We start from the raw sequence: 25,299 nt of genomic DNA, 5'->3' as shown, positions 1-25,299 counted from the left end.
ACTGTTTCCTCTCTCTCTTGCTTGGCAAAAAGCCACCACTTAAGTACTTGGCGTTCGCCAGACAAACTTTGCATAAAAACCTTCACGCTTATAATTCTGGCCGGAAGTAGAAAATAAGAAGTGATATTAAAGATTTAAAATAAAATAAACGTTAGTAAAACTTATGATCCTTACAAGGTAATGTAGGAAAAATTGGAAAACATTTATACATTGCAGAAACTATTTTCAGACATACTATTCAGGGCTAGATAGATGCAAAAAATAGAAAAATAAATTCAGTTGAGCTGTATCAGTTGAGAGTGAAAATAATAAACTGAAGAAATGTTGGGATTTAGAAGTCATGTGTATTGTTGAGAATAACGAAAAGAATTCCACTGATTTAGAAATTATAAATGACTTTTAAAATAATTTGAAATTCAAAAATGGTCGTTATGAGGCAAAGTTACTATGGAACAAATCTCGCGATTTATCGAGAAACAATCTTGATGTGGCTAAAAGAAGATTCGCTGGTCTAGAAAATAAATTTAAGAGTAATGAAATGTTATTTGAGGAATACAACAATATTCTCAGGGAACAAGCACATTTAGGAATTGTAGAGGTATGCCCTGAAAACAGGTCGACATTTAATTCTTATTATATGCCTCTTCATCCTGTAATTAGAGACGACAAAACAATAACAAAGGTACGCATCGTTTACGATGCTTCTTCAAAATCAAATAATGCTCTTTTTCTCAATGACTGTCTTCAGCCAGGGCCAAATCTAAATTCAAATGTTTTGGATGTTATTTTGAAATTACTCAAGAATAGGATGGCCTTTTCGGCAGATATTGAAAAGGCATTCCTTCAGATATCAATCGCAGATTATCTGAGATTTCTTTATTTTAAAAACCTCAAAAGAAAAGATAGTGTAATTTCTTACAAAATGACAAGAGCAACCTTTGGTGTAACTTGTAATCCTTTCATCCTTGCCTGCTCAATAAAACATCACATTGATAAGTACAATAATTCTAACTTTAAACCTTTTGAAATGCTTAACTCAAATCTTTCCGTGGATGACTTATTTTCTGGAGGACAACAGTTGAAGAAGCGCTTAATCTATCAAATGAATCTGTTAAAATTCTTGCAGAAGGAGGTCTAAATCTAAGAAAATTTGAAACCAATTCCCTAGAGCTTAAAGCAGAAATGACTTGAGGAAACGTTTATCTCTCTCAATAGTGACACTCCATGTACATCCTTAAAGGTACTAGGTTTAATATGCAACAATGATGAAGATGTCTTAGGACTAGAATTAACACCCTTACTGTCCAATATAAATACTGACTGTACCAAATGTAATGCATTAAAAATATCAGACAAAATTTGTGACCCATCTGGATTTGTCGTACCCTTTGTTAATTTGAATTAAATGTTTATTGCAACAGCCATGGCTTCAAGGGCTAGCTTGGGATGAGGTCTTTTCTGGAGAACTCAAAAATGACTAGAAAATATTGCTCTCAGAAATTAAAGAACTTAAAATGTTGAAAATTCCTAGATATTAATTTCATGTAAAAAATTTGGACAGGGACACTGTTCAATCACACATTTTTAGAGACGCTAATCCGAATGCATATGGCTCAGTCGCATATTTGAGATATAGAACTGATGAAGATAAATTTGAAACTACATTTGTTTTGGCAAAATCACGTGTTGCACCATTAAAGAAGTTATCGCTTCCCCGCCTTGAATTGATGGGAGCACTGGTGGGTGCTAGGGTTGCCAACTACCTGAAAATATTCTACATATTTCAAATGACATTTTATGGTCAGATTCGGAAATAGTTCTACATTGGATTAAAAGTACAGCTAAAAGATAGAAACCTTTCATTGCTAATAGAATTTCAGAAATACATGAAATTTCAGATCCTTGTTCATGGAGACATTGCGAAGGAAAACTCAACCCTGCAGATCTAATAACAAAAGGTTGTTCTGCAAAAAAACTGATAAATTCTCCGAAATGGTGACATGGCCCTGCATTCTTTCGTTACCTGAAAGTGAATGGCCAAAACCTAAACTATCAACGCCAAAATTATGTGATGTATCAGAAGAATCTCGAAAATCGGAAGCTGTCTTAGCGTGTGTGATCAAAACGGACAAAACTGATAAAGTTCCACTTATGAATTTGACAAAATTTAGTTCATTGAAAAAACTTTATCGTGTGACTGCTTGGATTTTCAGATTTATGTCAAATTTAAAAGCAAAAAGGGAAAACAGAAATTTTGCGGAAATTTCAGCCGAAGAAATCAGTAAATCTGAAATCTTTTGGTTAAAAGAAGCTCAAGAAGATAGTTTTCCTGGAGTTACAGAGTCCCTAAGAGAAAACTAACATATTCCAAAAAATTCAAAATTGTTCGAATTAAATCCCATATTTCCAGATGAAGGTCTACTTTTGATACGAGGTCCGTTACAAAAGTCAAACCTACTATTTAATCACAAACATCCGATAGTAATCCCTTCAAAACATAAATTAAGTGAATTAGTAGTACGAGACGCTCATGAAAAAGTTTATCATGCGGGAGTATCTGATACTCTAGTGCATGTACCTGAAAAATTCTGACCCTTAAGAGAAAAACAATATGTCAAATCAATCTTACTCAGGATCTACTCAAATGCATATTATGCAAAGAATATAATGTATGTCCTGGACAACAAGTCACTGCGTCTCTTCCAGCGGATGGAGTTAATGAATCTCCTTCTTTCGCAATTGGTGGATTTGATTTCGCAGGTCCCTTGTATGTAAAAGAAAATGACAACAAATACTACATTTTATTGTTTACTTGCGCCACTACAAGAGCTATTCACCTGGAAATCGTAAAAAGCATAAGCACTCAAGAATTTTTACTTGCGCTTCGCACGTTCGTATCCCGAAGAGGTTTGTGTTCCACTGTGTACTCGGACAATGCTAGAACATTTAAAAGAGCCGAACTTGAAATAAAGCAAATATGGAAAGTGATTAACCACCCTGAAGTTAAAAAGTGTTATGCTTCGCACGGAATCGCACGGAAATACATTGTGGAACGTGCTTCCTGGTGGGGCGGTTTTTATGAACGTTTACTTCGCAGTGTAAAAACTAGTTTAAGAAAGAACATTGGGAAATTATCTTTGACTCAAAGTGAATTAGAAACAGTTTTGCTTGAAATAGAAGCGATGATAAACTCACGCCCATTAACATATGTCTTTTCTGATCTTGAAGAGCCCTCCGCACTTACTCCAGCCCACCTGTTGATTGGTAAACGACTCTTGAGTTTGCCAGCTGTAAGGACGAATGACTTGAATTTACCAGGTTCTAGAGAAATAATGTTAAAACGTTTCCGTACACCAGAAAATCTAATAAATCACTTTTGGAACAGATTGGAAAAAAGAATCTCCTGTGCTTGAGATCTGCTCATTATACCGGTCAGAAGAAACCATCCGCATTCAAGGTAAATGATATAGTGCTTGTTCATGAAGAAAACTTACCTAGAAGCTGGTGGAAATCAGGAAGAATAACCAAAAATTGTATTGCTAGAGATGAAATGATCAGATCGTGCGTAGTGAAAACTAGTAATTCGGTAATCAAACATCCAGTGCAGCTATTGTACAATTTAGAAATTGATGCTATCAATAATTGCAATAAGCAGTGACTTATCAAAAATAGACTGAATGACTGATAAACTGATGATAGACATAAAAAATATTCTTTTTCATAATGTTTTCATTTATTCACTTTATTATTTTCCTTGGTTTAATGATTTCTGGTGATTTTGAGAAATGTTAATTTAAATGTTTTGGTTTTTTTTCCTATAGTTTCAGAAAGTTTTTGTCTTGTTATTAAGAAATTATTGATATAATGTGATCTGTATGCGTAAGTAATTTTTATTTGTTTCTTATTGTTATAGAAATATTGTAATGGTTAGTTAAATTTGTGATGAACCTATTGTTCATCGGGGGGAAGTTTGTTAAAATTATTTCTTTGTCCTTCCGATGGAGCCAATTTTTCTTTTATTATTTATCGTCTGTCGCCGGACTAGGTCACGTAACTGGCGGCAGAGAAAGAATGTAATGACTCTTCTAGTTTAGTTTGAGTGTAACGCTTGAAATGATCTGTTCTTAGCCGCATAGCGTTAATCAACAATTATAATAATTGTACTTGATAAAACTAATCTTGGCCCTATGATGAGGAAATATATACTACATGTAAATTTTGTGTTTTGAATAATGTAAATAATGTGCATAGGTTCTTTATTAAATATTTCTGTGTTTCAAGTGGAAGTTCTTATTTTCGAGTTGAATATTTACGTGAAAATGGTATATTGACTCTTGATATACTCGTATATTCTTGATTAAATTGATTCCCTCCCAACTCGTGAATAAAAGAGAATCATGAATCGTGATCATAACGTTCAATTTTATAATAAGTATTCATTCCAACGAAAATTAAGCCAATCGATGAAGCGCGGTCATTCAGACCAAAGACCTTTTTGTTTCGACGTCAGACAGGAGCGATTGCATCTCGAAATAAGCTTACTGGGAAACAATGGATAAAGCTCTCCCGGAAGTGAATCTCTTCAAGTTTTTTATAACATTTTTTTATTCCTTATGACAGAACTATCATATATGGAGCATTAAAAATTGAAAGATGTGATACAAAGTAGTTAGTTATTCCTTTTTTAGGAATGTGTAAATTTCCAGTGCTGCAGCAGATCTTTCTTATTTCTTTATGACAGAAATCTCTTATTGTGCGCATTATTTACTGATAGATGCGATAAAAAGTAGCTTGTTTATTTGGTATGTGTAACTTGTAAGAGATCACATTTACACATTAATTTTCTACAGTTTTATTTCTTACATATTGCTAACACGATTAAACCTGTCTGTATGGATGGTAATTTTGTAAACACTTTTTTACACTTTAAAACACTTTTAAACACCGCGATTTTGTAAAATTATTTTTTTATTTTTGTACAATTTACAGAGCACTACCGATTATCATAATTTCAATTCGGTTTTAGGTGCATGTATGACTCAAATAGGAAGAACAACGGTGAAAAAATCCATGCCATTGTTTTGACTTTTTATAACATAAGTGAGCAATTTATTTGGTAGAATTGCAGCATGTCAGCAAGAAATAAAAATCCCATAATTTACTGAATTTATTGGTAAATTCATATTGTTTTTAGTTTATTTTTAGTAGGTTATTAACTTTCTCTTTTATAAATTCTATTGGTAATTTGTAGCAAAATTCACTTTACTGTTGCAAATCTTAATTCCATTCAAGGTATGAGTATTATCAATACCTGGGGCATATCAGCACTCTGACACATACATTTTGGCAATTTTCTTGTTTTCTCGAGAATTTAGGTGTAGCTAACGCACTCAGAACATCGCAAAAGTCCTGGAGACCATGAGAAACCAATGAGAAGATTTTAGAATCTGATGAAGTAATGTTAAAAATAATATAAATTCTTACATTAGCAAAAGCTCTTGTTACATCAAACTTAAGTTGTTGTTTTTTTTTTTTTTTAATTTACAGTCATTCGAAGTAGAGAAGACTCATATGAAATCATCATCTGAATTAGATAAGACTTGAAGCCCAAGAAACACGGCTTGTTTTCGCAAACTAAATTATGTGAACACTATTAGTTCAGGAGCTTCTGCTCACTTTACAAAAATTTACATGGGTGTTACACTCTTTGGAGCAGAATTCTGAAGTTTGTATAAACTGCGAAAGTTCAAAGTGTCCATCCTTTCACCTTTCTGTTTCATCTTCGGAACGCTACCGCAAAGAACTCGAAAAGAATAAACATCGCCAAAATTGGTGATAACTGCACAAAGCTGGTAATCCCCAAAATGAAACTGTTTGGAAGTAGCAACCATTTCTCTTGCGTTCGCCTGGCTTTCTTCTACTATAGGAAATTTACTTGCACACATAAATTATTCTTCACTTATGTTTTATTATTTTGTCTAATATCCATGCTATGTTTTCTAAAAGTGATGTTAAAGTGTTCCGTAAAAAAATCTAGAAAGTTGCTGGCTCTAATGCTTGTTCGGCATGAAACGGAACGTAATGCGTAAGATACATTCAAGGAAATTTTAAATTATAATTGAAGAAGGTATTCATGTAAGGTAAATATGTCTCCAAAAATTTTCTTTTAGGACAATTTTGAGAAAATGGAGCAATAGAGGTCATTAATCGCTTGTTGTGGTAGTACCGCCCATTCCTGTAGTAATGCATGTCGACGCTCATGGAGGGTGCCTGGCGGTACACTACGATCTGATATCCGTCGTCCCAACATGTCCCACACATGCTTTATGGGATTCCGGTCCGGTGATCTAGCAGGACACAGCAGTTGTAGAATGGTTTCATGCTCCAGATAACTCCACACCACTCGAGCTCTATGCGCACGAGCTTTATTATCCTTAAATATCGAGTCGATACCTGCGATAAAAGGACGCACAAGAGAGTGTAGAATTTCTTCGCGATACCGAACGGCTATGACGGAACCACCAGGAATCACGCAGAAGTCGGTGCTGTTCATTGCTATCCCAGCCCATAAGTACGCCTCCTCTCCTGTAATGGTCTCTTTCGACGATGCTCGGCACCCGATAACGTGTTCCTGGCTCTTGCCGTTGTGATAAGGTGGCATAAAAGTTCTTTGTCTAGGATGAGTTTTCAGAGTGCAATAGTTTCATATCCGTGATGCAATCCTATGCCTTTGTTAATGATTCCGGTTGCAGCCTCGAAGGTCGCTCCAGTAGACAAAGAGTCTTTCATCAGAGTCAGGAGATGGACACTTTGTTATGTATGAGTGAAAAAATCTTCCCCCCTTGGAAGTTCAGCGCAAGTAAAAACAGAGAGATATAGATTAGGCTAAATTGGTTCATAAACTAATATGTGCTTATTATCCTTCGCTTATATCCTTTTATTATTATAATTTTTACTTACATATGCTTGATATTATGTTTTTTCCTTTTACTTTTAATTTACACGTGTTAAATATCATGTTTAACAAACTGTTTTTTCATTTACATCTGCTTAATATCATGCTTTTTCTCATAATTTTAATCTATATTATATGAATCATATACAATAAACGTCATGCGTTTTCACTTATATGCTTAAAACCATGTTTCTTTCTGCTTAACACTAACTTTCATTTTAACTAAAACTATTCTCGATCAGACCTTGGCGAGTAAAAATGCACTGCCGCCAATGCGTTCTCTATGGCAGTTAACCCTCAACCTCCAAATGCAGTGACGAAAATAAAACTCAAGAATTTTTTTTTCAGCAAGAAATTCTTATTTCCATCATTGTAATCATAATTTACACTCCTGCTCAAAAAATAAGCAATAGAGGCAAAACACTGAATAAAGCAAAGACAGTTTTAATAGATATGCGTGAAATTGATCCAAGAGGTTGGTGTCGCATAACTTGACCAAATAGCAAACACTATAGCAACGCCATACAAAAGGACACGTATTACCACCGTCACATCGCGAAAGACCAAATGAGTTAGAAGCATGTGCAATGGAACATTACCCCAATAACGAGTATGATACCCTCTAGCTGAAATTCATGCTTGAAAATGGTGATGCAGGCTGGCAATAGTGTCATTAATCGCTTGTTGTGGTAGTACCGCCCATTCCTGTAGTAATGCATGTCGACGCTCATGGAGGGTGCCTGGCGGTACACTACGATCTGATATCCGTCGTCCCAACATGTCCCACACATGCTTTATGGGATTCCGGTCCGGTGATCTAGCAGGACACAGCAGTTGTAGAATGGTTTCATGCTCCAGATAACTCCACACCACTCGAGCTCTATGCGCACGAGCTTTATTATCCTTAAATATCGAGTCGATACCTGCGATAAAAGGACGCACAAGAGAGTGTAGAATTTCTTCGCGATACCGAACGGCTATGACGGAACCACCAGGAATCACGCAGAAGTCGGTGCTGTTCATTGCTATCCCAGCCCATAAGTACGCCTCCTCTCCTGTAATGGTCTCTTTCGACGATGCTCGGCACCCGATAGCGTGTTCCTGGCTCTTGCCGTTGTGATAAGGTGGCATAAAAGTTCTTTGTCTAGGATGAGTTTTCAGAGTGCAATAGTTTCATATCCGTGATGCAATCCTATGCCTTTGTTAATGATTCCGGTTGCAGCCTCGAAGGTCGCTCCAGTAGACAAAGAGTCTTTCATCAGAGTCAGGAGATGGACACTTTGTTATGTATGAGTGAAAAAATCTTCCCCCCTTGGAAGTTCAGCGCAAGTAAAAACAGAGAGATATATACGGTGGTTTCCTGAGAAGAGGGACAATCTTTCCTGTTTAGAGCTATGGGCATGTTGGCCTGCTAAGGACGATCATTCCTCGTGTATAATCTCTTTTAGCATTTGTAACTTATGTTTTGTATGTATGCATAGGTGAATTAGTTAGAGATCATTAAGTATTGTAAGACAATTAGTGTTCAGAATTATTAGGGTATTACTCAGGTTTGGAGAAATAGACCTGTTATTGTATTTTGGGGTAGGTTATTTTGTTTTAGCTTTCCATAATGGGTGAGTTTATGAGGAAATTTACTAAAGCTCTGTTATTGGAATTAGCGAAGGAGTTTGATACAAATGTGTCTCAAGCCAATAAAGTAAGACAAATTAGGCAGGTTATTCTTAATGTCGAGGACTATGAAGAGGAAGCGGCAAAAGAGTACGCGGCAAGAATTTGGGCTGCGGCTGAGCAGGAAAAAGCAAACGAAATAGCTGAAAAAGAGAGAGTAGAGTGAGAACGGGAACTTGAACAGGAGAGAGCAGAGGGAACGTGAACAAGAGAATGCAGAATGGGAACGTGAGCGAGTTTTTGAATTGGAGAAGTTAAAACTGATGAACGTAGTTAAGACTAATAGCTTAACTTCCACGGTTTCGTCAGTTGAACAACCTAGAGAAAAAAGGGTTAATCTGAAAGATCTAGTACCGCGTTTTGAACCGAGTAATGTAGATATTTCATTATGCTATTTGAGAAACAGGCTCAAAAGGAGAACATTAATTGGGTCTCGCAATTAATTCCTTTATTACCTCATGATGTAGCTCAGTTAATAGTAAAAGAACCAGCGGATAAAGGGGATGATTATCAGCATGTTAAAATATTACTCATGCATAGATTCAAGCCCAGTTCTTTGGCTTTAAAAACAAAATTTGAAAAACATTCTAGAAAAAAAACGGAATGTTATGGGTGGATTTAGTGTATGAATTGCGAGGGTATTTAGAGAATTGGTTGGATTCAGTGGAAGTTCAAGATTTTGAAAGTCTTAAGGAACTTATGCTCACCGAGCAAATTAAGCGGCGAGTCCCTCTAGAAACAAGAGAGCACTACTTAGACAAATGGGAAGAATTTGAAACAGCTTCTATTTTAGCAGAGAAATGCGACAGGTATGAGGTTTTCGGAAGATATATGAGGAGGTTAAACAGAGAGCAGGGTTGAAGAAACCATTTGAGAAAGTTAGAGAGCGGTATGTAAATTCCAATGGTAGTTATAATCAGAAAAGTAGTGGTCATCAAAGAATTAAATCGGAGGAGCATAGAAAAGTGGAGGATTCTAAAAAAGAGCCGGTTTTCAATGAAGCGAAGCTCGAGAAACAGCAAAAAATAAAGTGTTACCAATGTGGAAAAAACGGGCATATCCGACCTAACTGTCCATCGCTGGAAAACAAATAAGGCTAATTTTGTGAATAATTTAGGAACGCAGAGTTCAGGGAAGTATTTTGAGCCGTATTTCAAGAATGTGGTAATTAAAATGGGGTAGAGAGAGAATATCTGAGAGATACTGGAGCTGGAATAGATCTTTGTAACAGTACTTGGATTAATACTAGTGACTTATTAGGGGAACTGTATAGATAAAACAGCCTTTGGACACGGAATGTAAATGTTTACCCTTGGCGAAAGTCACCACTGAAGGTAATTTTGGTGTGGTCACCACAAAGGCAGCGGTTACTCCTGTGGAGTTAGATAAAGAGTGCTATTTGTTAGGAAATAAAACTGCATGGTTTTATAGAGGAAATTAGGGAACTACTGGTTCTCTTGAACGCTGTGGAACCTCGTAGTCAGGCGCATGCGCGCAGGAATTTAGAGAGAGCGGGCGCGGAAAACTTAGATTCCAGATCGGAAGATGAGGAAATAGAAAGTGTTATGAATAATGAAAGTTCAGAAGAAGAGAAGTTAACAAGTAATACGGAGGAGGGCATTGAAATTCCAGTCATCGGTTCAGAAGAAAGGTCTATCCTTGCGGATGTTTCGCCAGCAGAATTTTCGGAAGCACCAAAAAACATGCGCTAGTGTAGTGGCCCTCTGGAAGAAAGGGGAAAGCGAAAGGGAAAAGGTGTTTATAAATTGTAAAGGAGATGCTACTCAGAGTGGCAGTATCTAAAAAGGGGGAAGATAAGCTTCAGCTGCGTGTGCCTCTTGGTTTTAGGAAATGGATCTTGAAGTTATGTCACGAGAAAATCTCTGGTCATTTAGGGGTAACAAAAACCAATGATAGAGTTTTGACACACTATTTCAGGCCTAATTGTTACCAGGAAATTGAAGAATTTGTGCGGACGTTCGATACTTGTCAGTTTGTATGTCATAATAGGGATAAAAAGAAAGCCCCAGTGAAAATTGTGCCAGTTATATCAGAAGTGTATAGCAGATTAAATATTGACGCAGTAAGACCTCTGATACCTAGTTCACGTGAAAATAAATACTTAATTACGTCAATTTGTGTTGCTTCCAAATATCCAGATGCCATTCCTGTGCAGAATTTAAGGTCTAAAAGTGTGATTCAAGCCTTAATACAAATATTTTTCTAGATCAGGTTACCCTAAGGAAATTCAGTGTGATTTGGGTAGATCGTTTACTAGTGAACTTACATCTAAGTTGTTTAGTAAGTTCGGAATTAAGGTGTATCATTCTTCTGTTGAAAGGTTGAATTCCACCTTGAAAAGGGTATTGAAGGCTTTCTGCTTGGAAAGCGGGATGGACTGGGAAGAATGTTTGCCATGTGCTTTGTTTGCCCTCACAACTATTAGCCATGAGAGCACAGGTTTTAGTCCCAGCGAGTTAGTACATGGAAAAATTTGAGAACGCCCCAAACGATCGTGTATGAAAACTTGCTAGAGGAAGAAAGTTCAGACCGCACTGTGGTCGACTATGTTCTAGACTTGGTAAACAGATTAAAGAAGTGTCAGGAGCTGACTGTAGAGAGGATGAAAGAGTGTCAGAATCTGATATGATTTCTGATAAACTCTGATATGATCGCAACGTTGTTACGAGAAGATTTAAGGTCGGAGATCTCGTGCTTGTTTTAGCCACGTCTAAAACACACAAAATGGCTATAAACTGGATAGGATCAGGTAAAGTAACTAGTGGGATTTCCGAAACCAATTATACGGTAGAGATTCCGGGTAAGCGTAACAGTGACACCATTTATCATGTCAATTTGATGAAACCTTATCATCAGCGCCCCGAGTTTGTGAATCTGATGATGGAGGAGGTCATGGAGGATATCGAGGGAGAAGTTGAAATTCCTTATTCCTTGGCTGATCGAACGCAGATAGATTTTTGGAAAATAGTTGGAGATAGTAAGCTGGAGGAACGAGCTTCGGCAGAGGAAATAGAAAAATTCCAAGAATCATAGGGAAGTATGGGGCGGTGTTTTCGTCCGACCCCGGCAGTACATTTGAATTGAAATGGACATTAAATTACTGGATGAGACCGCGGTTAGAGTCAGGCCTTACGGAATGTCGGCGATACAAACCGACATCTTAAAGGAGGAAATTAGGCGGTTGCTTGAGTTAGGAGTCATAGAAGTTGGGCAATCTGATTATGCATCGGCTATGATCTTAGTAGAGGTCTCAGGAAAAGATCCTTGCCCGTGTATAGACTATAAAAAATTAAATTCAAAAGCTATGACCAAATTTTTCCCGCTTCCCAATATATAGAAGAGGTTGTAAAAAAGGTCAGCGCAGCTCCGTTTATCACCATCGTAAAGCTAACAAAAGGATACTTCCAGATACCGCTCACAAAACGTGCACAGAGGTGTGCTACATTTGTGTTGCATTTTGGTTCTTTCATCCCGAAGAAAATGATGTTTGGGCTTTAAAATGCGCCCTTCTATTTTTGTAAATTGATCGCTCAAGTTTAAGGAGGATTGAACGATTTTGTTCTACAGTATATTGATGACACTGCAGTCTTTTCGCCGACTTGGGACAGGCATATGAAGGATTTGGATGTGGTTTTAGGTCGCCTTCAGGAGGCAAAATTGACTGTTAAGTCTTCGAAATGCAAATTTTCCCATGTGGAATTTCTGGGTCATGAAGTAGGGTATCGGAAAAGGTCACCTAGTGAGGCCAAAATTCTAGCAATCAGAGAATTTCCGACCCCCACAACTAAAACACAGATACGTAGCTACCTTGGTACTGTAGGCTACTATGCAAGGTACATAAAAGACCACGCCCGTATTTCGGTACCTCTCACAGACGCTTTGAAGGGCAAAAATAAAAGAGAAAAAGTAAATTGGAGAAAAGAGTGCGACGATGCTTTCAACGAACTTAAGACTAAATTAGTAAAAAGTGCGCTTTTATTTGCACCAGATTATTCTAAAGAATTTATTGTGCAGACCGACGCCAGCTTATTTGGTGTGGGTCTTGTGTTTTCTCAAATTTAGATTGGGGAGAAACACACTATACTGTATCTTAGCAAAACGTTTTCTAAAGCTGAGCGTAATTATAGCACAATTGAAAGGGAATTAGCTGCCATTATTTATGGACTAAAGAAACTAAATCATTACTTAGACGAACAAAAATTCAAGATCCAGACGGATCATAATCCGTTGACTTTTTTAAACAAAATGATGGGATCAAATTCTCGTTTGACTCGCTGGGCATTGTGTCTCCAGTACAATTTTGAAATTGTTCATAGGCTAGGCAAATCACATGGCAGTGCGGAAGGCTTGAGTCGTGCCTCAGTCCAGTGACTGAATGACACTAGTGGATACAATGTCATTGGGGTAAAAAAAGAAAAATTTTTTCTTGTGTACTGAAAATTAATGACAATTGTTGAAAATAATTTTTTGTAGCGGTATAAAAACAATTTTTTTTTAAATTCAAAATTGTTTGTTATCTTTTTTTATGCTATCTGTCAAGGTGATGTTATCTAGAAATGAGTGAAGGGTAAAGTAACTGTCTTCTCTATTATAACTTAAATGGTTACCACTATTGTTCTAAAAGCAGTGAAAAACACTTAGAATTTTCCTTTCGATAGTCTATGAAAATGCTTCTATGAGGGGAGGAGTTGTGACAAGGTCGCATAAAGGTTCTCTAGGATGAATGATTTCAGATTGCAATAGTACTTTTTTCAGCACATAGGTGAAATCCTTATGCAATGAGGTGCCTTTGTTAATGAATCCGTTTGCAGCCTCGAAGGTCACTCCAAGAGACAAAGAGATAAAAGAAGCCTTATCATCATGGTTCAGGAGATGGACACCTTTGTTATGTACCAGTGAAAGAATCTCCCTCCCGGGAGTTCAGCGCAGGTGACGACACAGTGAGATATAAAAGGTGGTTTCCTGAGAAGGGCCAGGACTTTCCTGCTGGAGCCAAGAGCATGTCGACCCGCTTCGTGTATAATGTTAACAGCGACAGAGCATTTTCTTGTTAACAAAGTTTTGAAACTACGGGACTAAATGTATCCAAGTCCCACACTATCAAGAATCGGAACTGTTCAATGTTTTTATTTTATTAAAATTCCTGTTATTGTTATAACTTGAGTTAGAAGTTCATTTCAACTCTGTATTACAACTCGGTGTTTGTATAGCGGTTTCAGCCGCTACACCACACCACTATAACTGACTGACGAATAATAGTAAAATATCAAATCCTTTCTGTCGATCATTTGATTTAGTCAATTTAATTTATAACTCATTTGCTAGAAATGTCTTTGTGTTTATACTGGTGTAATTCTTTTTAAGAGCTTTACATATTGCGATTTGTTTAATTTACATTTAATAATTCGTACTAACTATGTACTTACCCTATTGTATAATTTAGAGTTTGAGCAACAACTTTGAAATTTGTTTATATTCATATTTGTTTTTTTGCCTTTGTATTTTTTATTAGATGACGCTTTTCTAAGAGTTCAGGTGGGAAATGTGTGCCGCAGGGCGTTGCAACCTCACATTTGTTTTCATTGATAACTTGGCAACAACGTGAGAAGTTTAATACTTCCGATTTGAATTGTGCGCATGATGCCGCGGAAGCAAATGATCGATGTTTGCATTAGTATTATGAGTAATTATGTTCGATATTTTGGGGCAATTTTTATTAGATTCGTAGATAAAATGATCTACAGTGATGTACACCAATTTACGTAAGTTTATGTGTCTCTGCGTCATTAAATAAAGTGTATGTCCAATGCGTAATCTGAGTTCCTCTGGAATTAGAAGTTAAAACGTACACAGAACCGCAAGTATTTAGATGTTTCCGAGAATTAGCAAAACTGAATTTGCAGCAATGTTGGCGCATAGTATTTAATTAATTTCAGATCATGAGATACTTTGCCATCCATAATGAAATGAATATATTCATAAAACAGAATAACACACACAGACGTTTAATTTTGATGCTTTTTACAATTAATTATGTAGTCATTACTAAAACAAGCACAGTAGAGTCCCGCAAATTCGACTCCCGATATATCTACATTCCCATATGTTTTTCCCCCCTTATATTTGTTTGTTTTTGGCCAGTCCCTTTTTTTTTTTAACATACGGCCAGCTAGGAGGATCGGGGCAGTGCCCTTATAATAATAATAATAATAATAATATCTACATTTCGTATAATTGGACGTACACGTTCTTTTTTTATTATTATTATTGTTTTAAGAGAATCATTTTTGCTAGTCAAGGAGAACGTTACCTTTGATATAATGCGGTGGTCTATTAATAATTAAATTTTTATAATTTCTAACATCTCCTATACTGTGCAAACAGTATAGATAAATTTTAATTACAATACACACAATACTTCTGCAAGTTAATGCCCACATTTTCGACAATGCTTCATCCCATTCTGACGTGGTACAGTTACGCCATGTTTGTCTTTAGTAATGTTATTTCGGTATTTCAACCAATGGATCAGGGCATTTTAGAATTACCAAGAAAGCACACTGACGTAAACTTCTTTCATCTCTTATCTATGGTCGAAGATCTTAGCTATGGACGAAGGGTATGTAGTCATCGATAAACTAAAGAAAACAGGCTTAATTGAAGTGGCGTACATATCTGAATCTTGGAATAAAATCGAGCGTATAAAGCCTCGTTTATTCCTGAAGAAAGTTGCTGAACCATTCAGGAAACGACTAAAATAATGAAATAACGACTTAAACTTCATGCTGAGAAGTTAGTTATTGACGCGAAGATTAAAATAATGCGGAAAAATCTGAAGCAATCATTCTACAAAGAGAAAAAAAAAAAAAAAAAAAAACTAAACATCCACAATAATCGATTCTTATGAAAGTTCTAAAGTAAAATTTAGTTAAAATATTTTAAACCTTTACAACAAGCATGTTAATCTTAAAATTCAGAAGCTGCACTATAAATATTGCATTAAAAAGTATTATTGAACTTTCAAAAAACTTCGAATTCGCATAACTTTGAAATCCAAGGTGAAGCTTTTCACATTCATCGCTAATTTTATTGAACTGCCATACCTTTCTTAATCTTTGTTTAATTTTTCGCTAACATCACATGGTCAAAGAATTTTCACGTTGCTATCCTTAGTTATATATAAAATATTAAATCGCATGTCATCAACTTTGTCTTCAAAATAACAGCACTGGTAAGATAAACTGATCACTTAGCACTGGCATGAAGATAAAACTGATAGTCGAAAAGACCTCTGAAGAAGAAACTAAACACACGTGTATTTTTTGTCATAAGAAAACACAGGCAGATTTGACACTAAAAAAACTAGCAACCGATCAAGTGGATAACGTCTCGAAACACTGGTAATTTACCCGGCATTTTACTCTAGATGACTGATCAGATGGCTAAACAGGCATCTAAATAGAAATAGCATGAGGGATTTGATGATTTCTTCTTATGCGTGAAGTCAGTTTTTATTTGAAAGTCTATTGCGCAATTAACGCTCTTAAGCCAGATGCCATCAGATGTTTCTTCTCCATGAGGATTGGTGAGGTTATTCCAAGGTATTCTTGCAATCTTTCCTTATGCCCATTTCCACTTAATTGCCTCTTCAGAGGTCCCCCTCAAAAATCTTCTGATGCTTTCTCTCTCTCACACACACATATTGCGGGATCTTGTGGTAATATCATTATTCATATATTTGCTGAGCACAGAAACGCCTGTAGCTGAAAAGAAGTATTCTAATAGTTGAGAGACGAGCCACTATCCCATATAGCTTTGGCCTCAGTTTAAAGGAACGCAGCTTTCAAGCACTTCCCGCTAATGCCAATCTGTAAGTCTCCCAGTCTTCGTGCCAGCGGGTAGAAAATAAATAACCGGGCTTTTGAGACCGTGTAGGCTCTGGCTAGACTTAGCATAGAAATCTGTGTCTTCTTGTTCCTCTCCATGATGCATGAGATGGTCGAAGCCCAGAACTATGGATTCTCAAATAAACGTTGCTTTAGACACTGAGCTTGCCGCAATAATTCAACAAAAAATACAATTTAAAATAAAGTCAATCTCCTATAAACAGAATTCCTTCTTTAGTACCATCCGTAACGCATTTTGCGAGGAAAAATTCTTCCTTTCTTAATCTATACCGAGAAGCCTCGATACAACGTAAGGACACAACATTCTCTGTGATCTGTATATAATAATAATTTAGCGGCAGCCAGTCGATATTTTTATACAAAATTTCTTATAGAATCGGAATGGAAAGTTAAAAAAATTCTCTGCTGGCTGATACATTTTAATTAAAATTAATTTGATTTTAAAAGAACTTTCGGAATTTCTCTAACAACCATTGGTACCACGGAGGTAGGAAGTAAGATGGAGTGGCTCTAACCGGTTTCCCCCATACACTGCTTTGAAGCACCGGCAATCCCTTCATGGTGAACAAAACACTGGGTGATTTACCATTAAGATCAGGGGGTTTTGACACGATCGAAAGTAAATATTTTGTAATTACGTCGTAAATATACACATAAATGTATATATTTTGTTTTTCTACAATATTTCAGAGTCCTAAGTATATGAAAAGAATACATTTTTAAACAACATTTCATTCTGAACGGAATTAAATGCTATACTTTTTATAGAACAGTTTGCTCAGAACGGTTTAATTTGAATGAAATATTTTCACAAGTTTTCGTTAATTACCCTCTTTTGCAAAAAAAAAAAAAAAAAAAAAATCGAAGCACCAAGAAGGACTTTTTCAATCGTGACGAAATTTGGCATGCAAAAGCATCTTGATCGAACATGCAAATGATCGAAGTTTCAAGGCAAATGAACAGGAAATGGCGATCATAGCGTGCATTTCTAGTGCGCAATTCTCGAAGTATAAAACCAGTAACAGAGCGGAAAATTTATCTTTTTTTACTGCCATTGTAATTCCATAAAGAAGTAACTAAAGATGCCAATACGACGATATCGAAGACCTTACAGACAACTAAACGAATTCGAACGTGGTCGCATTGTAGGGTTGCGTGAAGCTGGATGATGTTGGCAACAATAGTTACTACAAGGAAATTGCCGATAAAATGAAGGATCTGAAAGGCCAAGGAGCACAAATGCGAGGCAAGATAGGATGATTGTTCGCCAGGCCCGAACCGCACCAACGGTATCATTGTCGACTATCCAACGCACTACAGCCAAGTCTATACCTCCAGTGGTACCGTCCACCATCTCACGGCGCTTGTCTGAGGCGGGATTACGCTCACAGGGGCCTTTGAGACGTTTGCCTCTGACCCCACAACATCGGCGGAGTCGTCTGGAGTGGTGTTGCAGCCGATTATCATGGCTGCTATCAGATTGGCATCGTACAATGTTCAGCGATGAAGCCCGCTTCACTCTTGAAGCAGATCACCGCCGTGTTCGTGTCTGGAGAGGACGGGGCCAGTGGTCCCAATCAGCCTTTGTTTTACAAAGGCATACAGCCACAACCCCTGGTGTGATAATGTGGGACGCTATTTCTTATGACAGCAGGTCATCTTTAGTCATCTTCCGTACATCTTTTAACAGCTCAACGATATGTTGATACCATCGTGCGGCCGGTTGCATTACCCTTCATGGCACATCATTCTGGGACCATTTTCCAACAAGATAATGCCAGGCCACATACCGCTCGCTTATCTTTGGGCTGTGTCCTTGCGACTGATACTCTTGCTTGGCCAGCAAGGTCACCAGACCTTTCACCAATCGAGCATATTTGGGACATGGTAGGCCGCCAGATTCTGGCACCACAAAATTTCGCAGATCTGGAGCGAGAACTGATGAATACCTGGCAGAATGTGTCGCAGGATGACATTAGGAACCTCTACCACTCCTTGCCTCGACGTATTCAAGCATGCATTGCCGCCAGGTGCGGTTCGACCAACTACTAATTTGAACACTCAATGGATGATTGTGAGCCGTGAACAGGTACTATGACCTTGATTTTTTAATCATTTTATTTCGTGTATAAGCTATACACATATTTAATTTCATCAAAAACAACAATTTCCTTCACGGTGCTTCGATTTTTTTTTTTTTTTTGCAAAAGAGTGTAAATTAGAAAAATATGTTAAGGTAATTCGATTTTATTCGGCTGAGGATGATAGAAATTAAAATCAAAGATTATTGTATTATTAGTATTAAAATATGCATTATTTCTTTTTTATTTTAGAGCTTCTTCCTAAAATACTTTCTCAAATATGACATGATTTTTTAGCCTTTGAGGCATCTTTTAAATCGAGAAACTAAGCCAATTTATAATAAATGCTCTATTCGGTCCATTTCTAATTAGAGCACCTTTTATTTTAATAGTGAAATACGTTAAAAAGTACTTAACTTTCTCTTAATATTTCTGAAAGGGAATAAAAAAGGATTTTTTTTTAAATATAATTTAAAACTTGTAACTGAGTTATTTAAATGTAAGAGAAGAATTCTTTAATTATACTTATCAAATTTTTTACCCTTAATTTCAACAATACATATCCTAAAACTATTCTTTATTACTTCCTTAAGTACGCATCTCATAGAATCATTATAAATTTAGATACATTTCATAATTAGATTTCTTCACAGTAACTTTCACAGGAGTTTATGAATGAATAAATCCTTCATTTCAAATACATTTATAAATAATTTAATAAATATTTACGTATTTTGTTAAAGGCTGATACAAGCTTTTTGCAAGCATATGCATAAATATCCATACGTATTTCATGTTTTTCCTTTTCGGTATGTGCAAATCTTTAATTTCTGTGCATTCACTATATTTTTCGAGTAAAGTAATTTAAAATAATTTAGCATATACCTGAAATTTTTACATAAGAAATATGTATAAATATAATTTGAATGAAAATTACATGCATTATTTTTAATATTCACTCAAAGGTCAGTTTTTCTTCGACATTCCTCCAGGATGGCATCTCTCCCTTTAGGCAGATAGCCCTTGCATGCCTTACTCTATTTAATAAAAAATTAACCTGACCTATGTGCTTAAAATATTTTAACAAATATTTTAACATGCATAATTTTATACTTACATTTAGCCATCAAGTTTCAAACTTTTGACTTAAAACACGTTTTAGGAGACATTCATTATCAAATTCAAATCTTCTACCAAATATATTTTGACAGAGCACTCAGTATCTCTTTTAGAGATTTTACGCAGTTTAATAATTATCTGATAATAAAATACATAATCAGATCACAATCTTGATAGCCTTACTCTGTATAGTATTGCTTCTTCCGCGGAATTCGCAAATGTATCCGTCTTCTGTTCCACCCATTTATGTAAAACTGTACATAATTTTACACAAATGTATCGTTACAAATCAAGGAAAAGTTAACTTATTCGCAAATCTGTGTGTATATTTATTAATTTTGACGAGGATTGCAGCATTTGGTGGTAATTTTATTTTTTAATTAACCCAGATAAGTGAAACGTGTAAGTCTAAAGTGATTATTTCTCAGTTATACAAAAATAAAATGATGAGTTTAAAATAAGCAACTATAAAGGCCTCTCCTCTAAAAATTTTTAAAAATTAAATGTTACAATAGTATATGAATGAAAAAAAAATTATTTTATTTAAAACATTTTGGCGTTTGGAACATAAAATAAAAGTAGCGAATACTCTATCAAGGGGATCGAAAGATGTATACAATTTTAAAGGTACCGTAAGGTATTTTTCATTCTTTAAGCATAACATTTTTGCTAAAATCTATATTTTTGTAGTTCAACAACTCAGAATTTTATAAAACAAATTCATAATCAAAATCGCTGTTGTTAGTTATCGAAAAATAACCAAGATGTGATTTTTGCGTAAATGTCACTAACTATACAAATTGCTATTATCCATCACACTATAAATGTTTCTTTTATGCGAAAGGGCCCACCAGCGGCCGAGCGGTAAAGACGCTGAACGCTGGTAGTTCGGTCCGATGTTCGAATCCCGCGAACGGGCTGGCTGCATGCGCGTTTTCGTAGTTTTTCCCCATATGTAACGTGTATACGAGTCAGTTCCCTTATAAAGTCCTCCACGAAGGCATCCCTCCCTTTAGGCAGATAGCCCTCGTGTGCTTTGCCATAACTGAGTAATCCTAATCCTTTTATGCGAAAGTGTCCCATTTTCCTATTTATATGGAACTGTCGTGTGTCGAAATACTATCAGAGTGCTGTCAAGGAACCTTCTGAATGTAAACAAAAAACACCCCACCTGGAGACCGAAGCCTCTCAGCAGTGTTTCACTTGTAGTGCCAGTTTGGCCCCTCCTTCCTTTCTTGCCTCCATAGTTCGTTACACTATAAATTAGTAACTTTCTGATTAGGTGCATCGCAAACTGATTTAATGGAAAAAATTGTTTTAAAAACTAAAGGTCATGTATTGTGTAATAATATTTCTGTCATGAGAGAAGACCCAATCAATTTAAGTTTGTTAATCATAATGAAGCAATGTTCTTAAGCGTATTACTCCATAGTAAGTCACATTCCTTTTCCTCGAGATATAGGTGCTTTAAAACTATTTTTAAAATATATGTAGATATATAAATTGTTTTTGATTGTATTATTCTTTTCCTGTATTGTTGTAAAACTGTGTACTGTTTTACTTAGTTATTTTTCATTCTCTGTTCTTTTTGTTGCTGTTGCTTTTAGAGTAATAATTCTACGGTTTATTTTCTATTAATCGATTTCGTGCCCACGTTTTGTACGTAAGTATTTATTTCTTATGCAGAATTGTAGAACCAATTCTGAGTCCAACAACGATTAAATTGGAAAAAATAGTTCAAGTAGAATGCGAGATACAGGTAAATATGCTCCTGATGGGCCTTAGCAAAAGTTTTTGTCACCAAGTTGATGATTTTCCGAAAGATTTGGGAAAACACATTTTTGAAGTCCTACGACAGATTCTTCCAGGAGCTCCTGTTTACTTATATAAATATAGCGGTTATTATACTGCAAGGTTTGCTCTTGTGTGACGTCACTGACGCCTAGTCATGGATCTTATAAGAAATAGACTAACCCCGCGTCACCTACATGTCCGCAAGAAGGAGTAGAGACGATCTAGTTTACTTTCACACTGAAACATATGGCGCCTGTATCACATAACTGTTTTTAATTATTAAATATGATACGTTGTATAAGTGATGAGATTACGAAAGTCACAGATTTTTCAAATAAGATTTAATATATCTCATTAAAGCACTTTTTACTGCATTTTACGAATTTTTTTTCATGCGTAATTTTTGTATAAACATCTTTACTTTGGTAAAACGGTAAAAACTCTAAACACAAAATTTTTTAACTTAATTTTGCCTACAAATAAAGTAAAATTAACTAAGATTGATAGTATACGATGCTATGAAACAAACAAGGTAAAATTAAACAAAATCTGATATCTATATATATATATATTTAATTTTATGAGCATTTTCAGGCATTTTTATAACGTTACAAGGCGATCATTTATTTGATTATATTATAAGGTATTTCTCCCACTTCCCTAGCGTGCCTTCGTGGTGTAACGGTAGCACGCTGGGCCGGTATTCCAGAGGTCCGTGGTTCGATTCCCGGCGAAGGCGGTTGCATATTTTTCATCTTTTCTGCTTCCAATTAACCTAATGACTCTACAAGTGGCGCCCGAACTAAAAGGGTTGTGGATGGTGATTCTCCGCACCCAGGATTTGGCGACTAGGTCCCCTAAAAGCCTAGTCGCCCTTTAAAAAGGGGAGTATATAAGGTATTTCTCCCACTTCCCTAGCGTGCCTTCGTGGTGTAACGGTAGCACGCTGGGCCAATATTCCAGAGGTCCGTGGTTCGATTCCCGGCGAAGACGGTTGCATATTTTCATATTTTCTGCTTCCAATTAACCTAATGACTCTACAATATGATCATTAATTATTAACATTACAAGATGATGATAAGATGATTATTTATTTTAATAATTCATAAAATTCTGAGCATAAACTTTTCTGAGTGTAACTGGGGGGAGGGGGGGGAAGATAAAAACGCACTCAGGTTTTATATTACGCCCAAAGGGATTTTCTTTAACGTTTTGTATGTTACCTTTATTTATTGAATATCGTTTTCTTCGCAAGTAAACCACATAAAATTCAATTCAACAGCAATATCACAAAATATTTGAAATTAGCGTATCTTTAGAATTTCCGCGCTGGAGATAAAAATGTTATTTTCCGTACAATGTTGCCATTGCTAGCTTTGAACTGGTTGAGTTTGTTAATCAAAAATTCGTTAACCCTTTGCGGCACAGTGTGTCCGGTCTGGACACACCTAAAAATTTCCTTCTGTACGCACAGAAAAATTGAATGAAAATGTATTTATAGGTTACTCCGAACCTTCTTTATTTCTAGTAGATGGCAGCTCAACACAAACCAGTCCATATATTTCAGCCATGTTTAGTTTTTTAAGACCCTCATTTTTCAAAGAAATCTTCCAGATTTTTTTAGGGTATAAAAGAATTGTTTGAAAAGAAATTTCTATGTTATTTTTTTGGCTGTATGCTAATCTCCTTACGCTATATTAGTTTTAAAGTTTTACCTTGAAATCTTGCCTAAAATCAAACGGCGAACCCTAGGTATGCCAGAGCGGGCTCACCGATAATCTACGACAACTAAGAGTCTGCATTCTTTGTTTCTCCGCATCTCATCGGTCAGTTCATTGACAACAATGCTCGTTTCAGCACTCTTTTCGAAGCTCTATTCAATCAATGTGTCACTTTGGGCACACCCACAGAATTAAAACGATAAGTGGTATCTTCTTCACAAAATTTTACTTGTGTACTCCTCTAGACTTAATTATACTGCCTCCCCCCCCTCTTTTTTATCAAAACTCCGACTTTAAAAGGTAGCGTGCCGGAAAGGGTTAAAGTTTTACAAAATATGAAATGGATTAAGACAAATTCGAAATTCGGCCTTCCAGGTGCTCATGTTCGGATGGAGGATTACGTTACTCAATATTTGATGGCTCTAGATACCGTTGTTGTTTCAAAGTGCGAGTAAAACATAGATGTATTCATGCAGATTCTTCATTACTCAATTTCTTTAAATGTAATACAGGCGATAATATTTGATAGCGACAATTTGCAAAGTGAAGGGTCATTTATAGTGAAACAGCGCAAAATGCAGCTTCGAAACTAATAGCCTTTCTGGGCTACCGCCCCTTTGGGCAAATAAATTAAATTCACAGTAAATAAAAAAATCTTAAGCAGAACTAGAAATAAATTCAAGTAAAATAATCACTATAAAATACTAGCGCAATTAATTATTACAGTTAAATACAATTTTAACATTAGAATAAATGTATAAAAATTATTAAGGTGTTAAACGTGTTTATCACTATGATGTTTTACGAAATATAATTGAAATAAAGCTCCTTTATAGAAATTATGCTATAATATATATTCATCATAATTTAAAAAAAGCAGCACAATTTAGAATTTTAAACGAAAACTTTCAAAAATTCATTTTTTGGTATCTTAGTATGTTTTACTTATTTACACCAATAAAAAGCATAAAAATTGTAAGAGAAAATTATTTGTTTGAAATTTTCTATTAGTTCAGATTTAAAATATTTTCTAAAAGTAGTTACAAATTTCCTTACAGCACAGGGAAAGCTAAAAAAAATTCAGGCCTGAAAGCATGCAACAGCTTTATAATTATTTGGAACGTTAATTATGCTTGATAAATATGCTAAATTTTTAAAAATCAATCTCAGTTTCAAAAATATCTAAAAATTCTAACTTGTGAAATAAGGCGCTACAACCAGCTTGTGCTTGACAATTATACATGCTGCAAAAACCAACTATTGCAAGTTTCTGCAAGTCGTAGTCCGGATGTGGTCAAGGGGACAGCCAGGAATGCGTCAGACGAGTGAGAAACCCATTTGGGTTGGTCTATTTCTTATACGGTCCATACTCTAGTCTGCTCAAAAACAACCATCTACGCTGTATCTTTGTTTCGCTATCTTTTGACGTCAACATTGCGAAGAGTATAACCTTGTTTTTCTACTGACCTTGAAAAATACGAAGCATTTACTCTGAGTTACTCTTACTTTACTATAGGGGTCTTCAACCTTTCATGACCGAGAGCCACATCAATAAATTCACAAACATCCGCGGGCAACATGTCTGTCAAAAAAATAGTGTTGTTAGGAAATTTATATAAAAAACCGATGTTTGTTTTGCAAGACTGCAATTGATTCTAAGCGAAGTGATAATGTTTCAGATTTGTGTATATATATATATATATATATCTTCGATGCAGTGGCGTAACTAGAACTCTAGGGCCCCTATGCAAAAAAAAAATTCTTGTCTCCTTAAATAAATTTACAGTACTACCCGTCTCCAAATCCAGGGTTCCAGGTTTTGATAACAATTTTTATAAGATTAGGATTAATAGTAAAAATTTGATATGGACACACATGACTTCCTTGTAGCGCCTATTAAATTACACACACTTTTTGCTGCATTTCATTTAATGTTATTTCCTCTAATAATTTTAACTTAATTATTCGATCCCTCAAGGCAAGTTGAAAATGGCATCAAAAATTGCAAATTTTGAATTAAACATCCCGGT

The 25,299-nt window shown here is 35.8% G+C and overlaps 1 long non-coding RNA gene and 1 other non-coding gene across 2 annotated transcripts in view; one reads left to right on the top strand and one right to left on the bottom strand.

Annotated features, from left to right (window-relative positions):
• Positions 1-24,653, bottom strand: part of LOC146992705 (uncharacterized) — a 62,790-nt gene extending 38,137 nt beyond the window's left edge. Inside the window, exon 1 of the long non-coding RNA XR_015039107.1 lies at positions 24,466-24,653. This is a non-coding gene — a long non-coding RNA (uncharacterized LOC146992705). The remainder of the gene's footprint in view (positions 1-24,465) is intronic.
• Positions 22,470-22,541, top strand: TRNAI-AAU (transfer RNA isoleucine (anticodon AAU)). The gene has a single exon. It is a non-coding gene; the product is annotated as a tRNA-Ile (tRNA).
• Positions 24,654-25,299: the final 646 nt, after the last annotated feature.

This window comes from Stegodyphus dumicola, chromosome X2 (genome assembly GCF_044657685.1).
Source record: "Stegodyphus dumicola isolate Sdum_Otavi_A_Nest chromosome X2, ASM4465768v1".
Lineage (NCBI taxonomy): Eukaryota > Metazoa > Arthropoda > Arachnida > Araneae > Eresidae > Stegodyphus > Stegodyphus dumicola.
The sequence above is the reverse complement of the archived record's forward strand: the minus strand, read 5'-3'. Positions and strand labels throughout refer to the sequence as shown.